General features: G+C 32.2%; 1 long non-coding RNA gene across 1 annotated transcript; it reads left to right on the forward strand.

Annotated features, from left to right (window-relative positions):
* Positions 1-5,894: 5,894 nt before the first annotated feature.
* LOC128243136 (uncharacterized) lies at positions 5,895-8,213 on the forward strand. Its single transcript, XR_008262774.1, has 3 exons — positions 5,895-5,978; positions 6,628-6,698; positions 7,355-8,213. It is a non-coding gene; the product is annotated as an uncharacterized LOC128243136 (long non-coding RNA).
* The last annotated feature ends 848 nt before the right edge of the window (positions 8,214-9,061 follow it).

A 9,061-nucleotide genomic window follows, 5' to 3' on the forward strand; every position in this document is an offset into this window, starting at 1 on the left:
ATTTTTTCTTCAGATTTAAAAAAAATCAGAACATTCTATTATAAAGTTGTTAATATGCAAAATAAATGTTTCTATAAATATTGTACTGTTTTACGCAATTAAAGAATGGAATGAAGGGAACATTCCGACACTGACCCTTGCACTTCCATTAATTGGCAACACGTGTGACACGTGTCATAAAGGGGCTTCATAACACCTTTAATTTAGGTATTTCTGATATTGCAGTCGAGTTTACTGCACAAACGTCAGACATTATTACACGCATTGAGAAATGACAAATCAAAAAAAGTAAATCATCATCTTCGTCAGCTTACAATGGATCAGGAGAATATATCAGATTTCCATACTTGGCTCAATAACTTCTATTATAGTAAATGTATGCCAAAATAAATTCTTTATGTTACCCGGTATCGACATTGGGAAGAGCCAGTATCATAGTTAATGGTACCGGATTATGTTGATACCGGGTTTTACGTCACAGTCGGTACCGGGTATATAATACTCTCTTCAGAAATCCCGCTATTTATCTTATCTTATCTTACTCTCTTCAGAAATCCCGGTATCGATAGGCCCGGTATTCAATGTGAGATGTTCGTTATTATTTGTTATTTTCGCTAGTTTGCCGATATTGTAATTCAAAAGTATAAGATAGAAAAAAAATATGGTTGTTTGAATTACTTTTTACTTGGATGTTACATTACAACATTCAATGAAAATGCATTTTGCACACATTGATATATATAGACATGCGTTAGTTTTTGTTATTGCTGTCTTTGAATTCAAAGATGTATATTTTATACAAATCTAATTGTGTTTTGGTACAGTTATTGCTTTATAACTCAAACTATTATACAAACCAGGTAAAAGATATAGAACAATAATTTATACCGCCAACATCAAAGATCTTTATCCGATAATGATACTTTCAAAAGGCAATAAAAAAAGCGGGTCATGTCATAATGAGATTTGTCATCTGATAATATTCCGGTAGCACTTATTCCGGTATCAACAAGTGGTACCGGGTACCGGGCCATACCGGATACCGGGTACCGGGTGCGGGGTGATACAGGAATACAGTGGATTTCACGTGAAATCCACTCAAAACGTGAAATCCACTCAGAACTCAGTTATTTTAATTAATAATTTTTTTTTTGTATACATATTAGAAAGTGCCTCATGAAGGGTTTATATTTCAAATTTTATTGAAATTGGTCAAAAAATAAAGAAGTTAGAGCAATTTTTCATTTTTTTCCAAAAATAGATCGGAAATCGAGGTGAAATCCAGATTCCGATAAGTGAAATCCACTCATAACTCATTAATTTTAATAAATAATTTTCTGTTTTTGTATAATTATTAGAAAGTGCCTCATAAAGGGTTTATATTTCAAATTTTATTGAAATTGGTCAAAAAATGAAGAAGTTAGAGCAATTTTTCGAAAATAGATCGGAAATCGAGGTGAAATCCAGTTTTCGAGAAGTGAAATCCACTCCTAACTCAGTTTTATCAATTAGTAATTTTTATTTTTTGAATACGTTTTGGAAAGTGCCTAATGAAGAGTTTACATTTCAAATTTTATTGAAATATATCAAGAAATGAAGAAGTTAGAGCAATTTTTCGGAAATCGAAATGAAATCCACATTTTGACAAGTGAAATCCACTTTTTCAGACGTGAAATCCACTCATAACTCATTGATTTTTAACAAATTAATTTTTTTGTTGAACAAATAATTGATAAGGCTTTATCATGTGTTTCTATTTCAAAAATTATTCAAATTGATCCAAAAATAAGAAAGTTGTAGACCTATTTTGAAAAAAGATCGGAAATCGAAGTGAAATCCACATTTTGACAAGTGAAATCCACTTTTTCAGACGTGAAATCCACTCATAACTCATTTATTTTTAATGAATTAATTTTTCTGTTGAGCAAATAATTGAAAGGGCTTCATAATGGGTTTATATTTCAAATTTTATTCAAATTGATCCAAAAACAAGAAAGTTGAAGTTATATTGTGAGGGCGTTTTGTTGTGTATGCATAATTGTTTAATTTTTTTCATGATAAACACCCATCACCGGACACCCTAAGAGAACTATATGCACAAAATGAAAAATGTACAGATAAACTTTGAACATAGCCCCATGTGAACAATTTAAAATGGAATAATTCGTGAGGGTGTGCACTGCCACCCGTGCTGGGCTTCAATAGTGATTCTCGGCGTGTGCACACCCATCACCGGACACCCTAAGAAAAATATTTGCACAAAATGAAAAATATACAGTTATTAACTTTGAACATAGCCCCATGTGAACAATTTAAAATGGAATTTCGTGAGGGTGTGCACTGCTACCCGTGCTGGGCTTCAATAGTGATTCTCGGCGTGTGCACACCCATCACCGGACACCCTAAGAGAAATTTATACAGACAGGCTATTTTCAGGGTTTGGGCCGTTTTGTCTTTGGCAACGTTGTCGTCTTTACATTTACTTTGCGCTTCCTTGAACCTGGTTTTTTACCATTTGTTCGTGGTTCAACCACGGTCGATTGTCCGTCGCTGGAGGTAACCAAATTGGGGCGTTTAAGTCTGTGCTGTCGAAACCGCTTATACTGGTTTGACCGCTGGACCAATGTCATATTAAGCCATTCTTGTTTTGAGACCAAGAATTGGGAATGGCTGTCAGACAACCGGAACTCACCAGACCCAATGAGTGCAGCTCTGAGGTCTGACGACTGTCCTTTGACTAGGTCTTCGGCTAATTTAGCAAAGACAGTTAGGCCTTTTGCTTTCCATTCAACCGATTGCTTGAGAACATGGTTCATGGATTCACAATTGTTGTTCGTCCAATTAGAACTAATGAGACCTTGTCGCGATGGGACATTGACCTTCTCTTTAATAAGGGGCTTTAATCTACTTTGAAAATATCTGAGAAATTTTTGAGAAATATCAGAGCACTTGTTCTCAATGTCTGTACATTTGGCCTCAAATGCAATGGTATCATCAGCTGATGAAATACCTTCATTGCCAAAGATCTGTTCCATTAGATCTTGTCTACACTTCCTATCAACAGCGTCGTCAGTTAGCTGATGTTTTGTGTTTTCCTTAAGATGCCTAGTGCACAAAACATGAGTAGCTTCAGGGAAATTTGACTGAATGGCTTTGACCATGGCTTTCTCATCGTCGGTGCCTATCACAAGCTGTGAAACCTTGACGTCAGACAACTTCAGTTTCAAATGATGAAAGAAGTGACTGTATGTTTCGTAGTCACTATTGTCATGAATGAACATGGGACCGACAAAGACAGGAGGTGCCTGAGTTCTATGGCGTAATTTCACAGATTAATACGAGCTAAAAGCAATTATTGTGATGTTAGTTATAAATATGCTTATTGTTGTAGTAATAGTAGTAGTAGTAGTTCGCAAATGTGCTTATAAAAACACGTAGTTATTAATTTATTGTTGTTATATAGTTGTTGTTATTTATGTTTTCAAATGTGCTTCATTCATTCATTTAAATGTTGTAATATTTATTCATGATTGTTAATGTACTTTTAAACTTATTATGAAATATATTTTTGAAATGAATAAATATTGCATTAACTCATATAAAACGTCTCCGTTTTCAATAATAAGCATATTATAAGATATGCTAAGTATATATTACACTTACCGATTCAGTGCTGCTGTGTAGTTGTACTCATCCCCGACACAAGCACACTTTATACACGCAAACTTGAGATGACGTTGGTCCCAAGACTTAAGCTCAAGCTTGCCCATTTGACAACATGTACGATGGCACCACAACTTACAATTATCACAATAAATTGAGTCAAGTGCACATGCCTCAAGGCAGACACTACACGGAAAGGTTCCCATTTTATGAACAAATACAGCAGAAATATACAGAAACAATTAATTATCCTTTTAAATATCCAAATATAATAACACAAAATACACAGAAACAATTAATTATCCGTTTAAATATTAAATAATACGTATATCCAACACTACATGTTCATAGCATAAAAAATAAAAACATAGCAATGACAATTGCCATTTCTGATACATTTTATACTTACCATATCTTCTCAAATTCTTTTTCGGCATAAAATAATTACTGCCATTGTACTAAACTTCTTTAATTTTACCGCCGAGTATGTTATGTCAACTTTCTCGGATATTTGATGTATCACCTTAACCGCTAAGTGCGAAAGGCGCGAAAGTAACGGCACGTGAGAGTCGTGATCCTCGTCTTTGATAGATATAGATCAAAGACAAGAGTAATTATTAAACGATATTATAGAACTAATATATTGGGTAGTGGTTACTTACAGAAAAAAACAAACCAAAATATTGCATCTCAACTGATTCAGATATTAGATCTAATGTTATATAAGATATCACGACTAAAACGGATTAAATGATACTAATGTAAGTAAATAAAACACAAAAAAAACAACATTAAAATATAATCATCGGACACAAACTACTACTGTATTAATATTAAGATACTTGATTGAATTTATTTCTTTACACTTAGTAGATTTCTTTACCAAATATTGGATTTCACTTGTCAAAATGTGGATTTCACTTAGCTTTCATATCTATTTTCAACATATTTATCTAACTTTTTCATTTTTGGGCCAATTCCATTTAAATTATAAATATAAACCGATGATAATGCCTTTTCAATTATTTGTTCAACAAAAAAAATAATTTGTTAAAAATAAATGAGTTATGAGTGGATTTCACGTCTGAAAAAGTGGATTTCACTTGTCAAAATGTGGATTTCACATTGATTTCCGATCTTTTTTCAAAATAGGTCTACAACTTTCTTATTTTTGGATCAATTTGGATAAAATTTGATATATAAACCCATTATGAAGCCCTTTCAATTATTTGTTTAACAAAAAAAATAATTTGATAAAAAGAAATGAGTTATGAGTGGATTTCACATCTGAAAAAGTGGATTTCACTTGTCAAAATGTGGATTTCATTTCGATTTCCGAAAAATTGCTCTAACTTCTTCATTTATTGATATATTTCAATAAAATTTGAAATGTAAGCTCTTTATTAGGCACTTTCCAAAATGTATACAAAAAATAAAAATTACTAATTAATAAAACTGAGTTAGGAGTGGATTTCACTTCTCGAAAACTGGATTTCACCTCGATTTCCGATCTATTTTCGAAAAATTGCTCTAACTTCTTCATTTTTTTACCAATTTCAATAAAAATTGAAATATAAACCCTTCATGAGGCACTTTCTAATAATTATACAATGCCAGAAAATTATTTATTAAAATTATTGAGTTATGAGTGGATTTCACTTCTCGAAAACTGGATTTCACCTCGATTTCCGATCTATTTTCGAAAAATTGCTCTAACTTCTTTATTTTTTGACCAATTTCAATAAAATTTGAAATATAAACCCTTCATGAGGCACTTTCTAATAATTATACAAAGCCAGAAAATTATTTATTAAAATTAATGAGTTATGAGTGGATTTCACCTATCGGAATCTGGATTTCACCTCGATTTCCGATCTATTTTTGGAAAAAAAATGAAAAATTGCTCTAACTTCTTTATTTTTTGACCAATTTCAATAAAATTTGAAATATAAACCCTTCATGAGGCACTTTCTAATATGTATACAAAAAAAATAAATTATTAATTAAAATAACTGAGTTCTGAGTGGATTTCACGTTTTGAGTGGATTTCACGTGAAATCCACTGGATTCCTGTATCACCTCGCACCGCGGGTACCGGCTTTTATCACCACCCCGATACTATTTCCCGGTCTCATCCGGTCTCTACCGGTGGATAATAGGAGTTCAGTACAATCGGAACTCCTCGGCTAGTATCAATATAATACGGGTCGTAAGAAAATAGTCCATCATGGCCGACCAAGAAGATGTTCAAACAACCAAGAGATATGTTAGTCCAAAAACAGAATGAGGAGCGAACTTTTACCACTTATTTGTGTGTAAGTGTTATTTTTATACTTATTGTATTTTAATAAAATATAAAAATAGTTTTAAAAGAGCCCTAATGAGAAACTAATTGGAAATGTCATTAATTCTTAGTGGGTGGGGTAAAGTCTTCTTTCATTTGACAGATTCTAATTTAGTAAATAACAATTTTGAAGCTCCAGTGATCAGTGGCAAAAATTAAGAAAACAAATACTCTATTATTATTTTTTTTAATAACAAATAAGTCTGAATCTAACTTTACTTAGATCGATAATAGGTTAGATTTATCTCATACATTTCATATCATTAACTTTAATTTTTTATAATTAATATTTACATTCTTTTAACCAAGGATGTATGGTTTATATGTCCGTGAGTGTTGGTAGCGAACAACTTAATGTAATGGCACAATTGAATACCTCGAATGGCACAATTGAATACCTCGGCCCTGTTCACTAATATAGTTCTCTAAATAAATTAGATCTTCATTCTATTGGTTTAACAAAATGAGTTTGAACGCATAAACCAGCACACATTTCTTTCAAGACTAAATTCTTTGATATCCACCAGTGGTGGTGATGCAGAAACATTGAAAAATGCTGACATTTTTACTGTGCCAATGAAATGCAGACATTTAAATTTTAATCTTATTGTCATTTTCAGAGAAGAGTATGGTACCAGGGGTGCAGCTGACTCTGATTCTCGGCTTGTTCTATTGAAAAAAGGCAGATGAGGTAATGGTTGTGCTATTTTCGAAATTCGGACAATAATTTAACAGTCAAGTATCCTATTGGTTTAAGCCCAAAAGTACCTGCATGTTTGTACAATTAACCAACAAGGATTGACAGTATTAAAATATCAACATTGTAGATGAATTTAAACATGATAACAATTTCATTTCATATTTTTTAATTAACCAGTAGTCCAGAGCTAAAAGCTGCTCTCTCACAGATTGACAGTTCTTCTTGGTCATTCTTCAAAAGCCCAAAGGAGTAATTAAATTAAATTTACACATATAATTAATTAAATGGCTTAAAGCAATAGCAAAAAAATATTTTCCAAACAATTGAAATCTGTTCTATTATGTGTGACCTTATATGACTAGTTGGAGGAATTTTTACCAAATTTTCAAACTTGTATATGAAAGATTGTGATCTGATATTATGTCAGCAGTCTAATATCACTACATTTGCACAATAATTGCCAATTGGCTCGTTTAAAGACAAAAATAAAAAAGGTGTCAGAACAGTAAAACTGTGAGGATGCAGCTTTAAATTGGTGTTGCACTTAATGTTTTGTGAATACTTTTCTGTTGTTGTACAGGCTTTTAAAATAATTGATCTGAAAATATAATTCCTATTATTGTTGTATTTTCTGTTTTCTATTTCAGGCACTGGAATCCGAATGTAATCAAAAATGCCATTGTATGAGGATTGACCTGCAATGCATGGCAATCATCTTAACACAACTGCAACGCCTTCCTTGGAAAAATGAGTGCAAGATGGAAACAAAGCATTCAGTGGAACATCTTGTCATCTCAAATATTTGATGACTTACATACTGATGTGAAGTTGAAGATAAAAGTCATCTGTTGGTCCGTGATAATTAAATAAATCCGAACATATATTTTAAAAGGGTAAAATGGTAAAGGATTTATATACACTTTAAGTGGTTTTCCTATATTATGGAGGGAAGATAACTACAAAAACAGAAACAGATGGCATCGGCAGACCAAATAAAGGAGAACTATTTTGTTCAATTCAATTTTTAAGACTTCAGAAAATCTGTTAATAGGGCACATCTTTGCAAGTGCCATATTGTAAACGGGGCTCTTTAAAATGTGAAAAGGTGAAAGTGGTCTAGAGGATAAGCCCCAAATTCAAGGTTGTGAGTTCAAGACCTCCAAGATACTTTCTCTTGACCTCAGGAAAAGGATGTCCATACTTGTTTCTTCTTAGGCAACAGACTTAAGAGTGATTTTGTAAGCTTCCAGCTTGCATAGCAATCTGATAAGGCATAAAATAAGATACTAGCTGACTTGCAAACAGTTTTTCCATTTGTGTTGATTTATTTTTCAGTCTGTTTGAATGTTTATTAGAAGTGATGCGCATTGCTTACTGCAACCAATATTTATTTTCTTTATTAAGTTGAATTTAACGAACACATAACATGACCTTTGATTTTACAGATGCATGTTTATTTCGTTGATTGTATGAGTTTATTTTCTCAACTGATGTAATAAAAGTTATTCTGAATGACTGTCCTTTTTTGTTTGAAGAAAATGTGTTGAGGTTTTGGCATAGCATAGTGTCATCATCATCATCATCATTGTTGTGTACAAATAAAACATTCAAAACAATGTATTGAAAACCAAACTGTCAAGCCAAGTACTCAAAGAGGCACAAGGGTATTGCTAAAGAGACCGGTAATACAATTAGAAAAATAAAATGTAAAGAAAGATCTATAATTCTGACACATGGTAATGCTTTAAATAGTCCTCTCATTGTGTGTTTATGGTTAAAGTGGAGACATACAGTATATTTTGTAATGAAGACTTAAATTTGTATGGCAACTTAAAGCCATATATGGGGATTAAGCGCCAGAAATATTGTGAAGTCTCCCAAAAGACTCAATGCACTTAAAAGGGCTTGGCACAGAAATGAAAGTAAAAATGGGAGCAAAACCTAATTTATCATTAGTTTTACATTGGATTGCATACACATGGCTCTGTTATTACTTGACTAATATCAAAAATAAAATTAAGAGACATGTTGATCCAAACTGTAATTATTCTTGTTTGCATTTTATGGAGTTGGACATAAAAGAGTCATTTGGTGAAGAGTGATCTAAAGGCTAATTATTCAAAATAGATTAAGTATTATTGAAAAAAGTCTGGTATACATTGATGAAAAGCTTAGTAACCTGGCTAAATATTTGTTTAAGGCTTTTATTTACAAAAAAATAAATCAGTTGAGTATCTTATCAGTTACTCTTTTGGTTGTTTTTAATAAAAAATGACAATTTACTCAAAGATATTGAGACTAATAATTATAGATTAAGACAAGTATAATGTGTAAGGAAACTTCTAATGAGTGGG

The sequence above is a fragment of the Mya arenaria genome, chromosome 8 (assembly GCF_026914265.1).
Source record: "Mya arenaria isolate MELC-2E11 chromosome 8, ASM2691426v1".
Classification (NCBI taxonomy): domain Eukaryota; kingdom Metazoa; phylum Mollusca; class Bivalvia; order Myida; family Myidae; genus Mya; species Mya arenaria.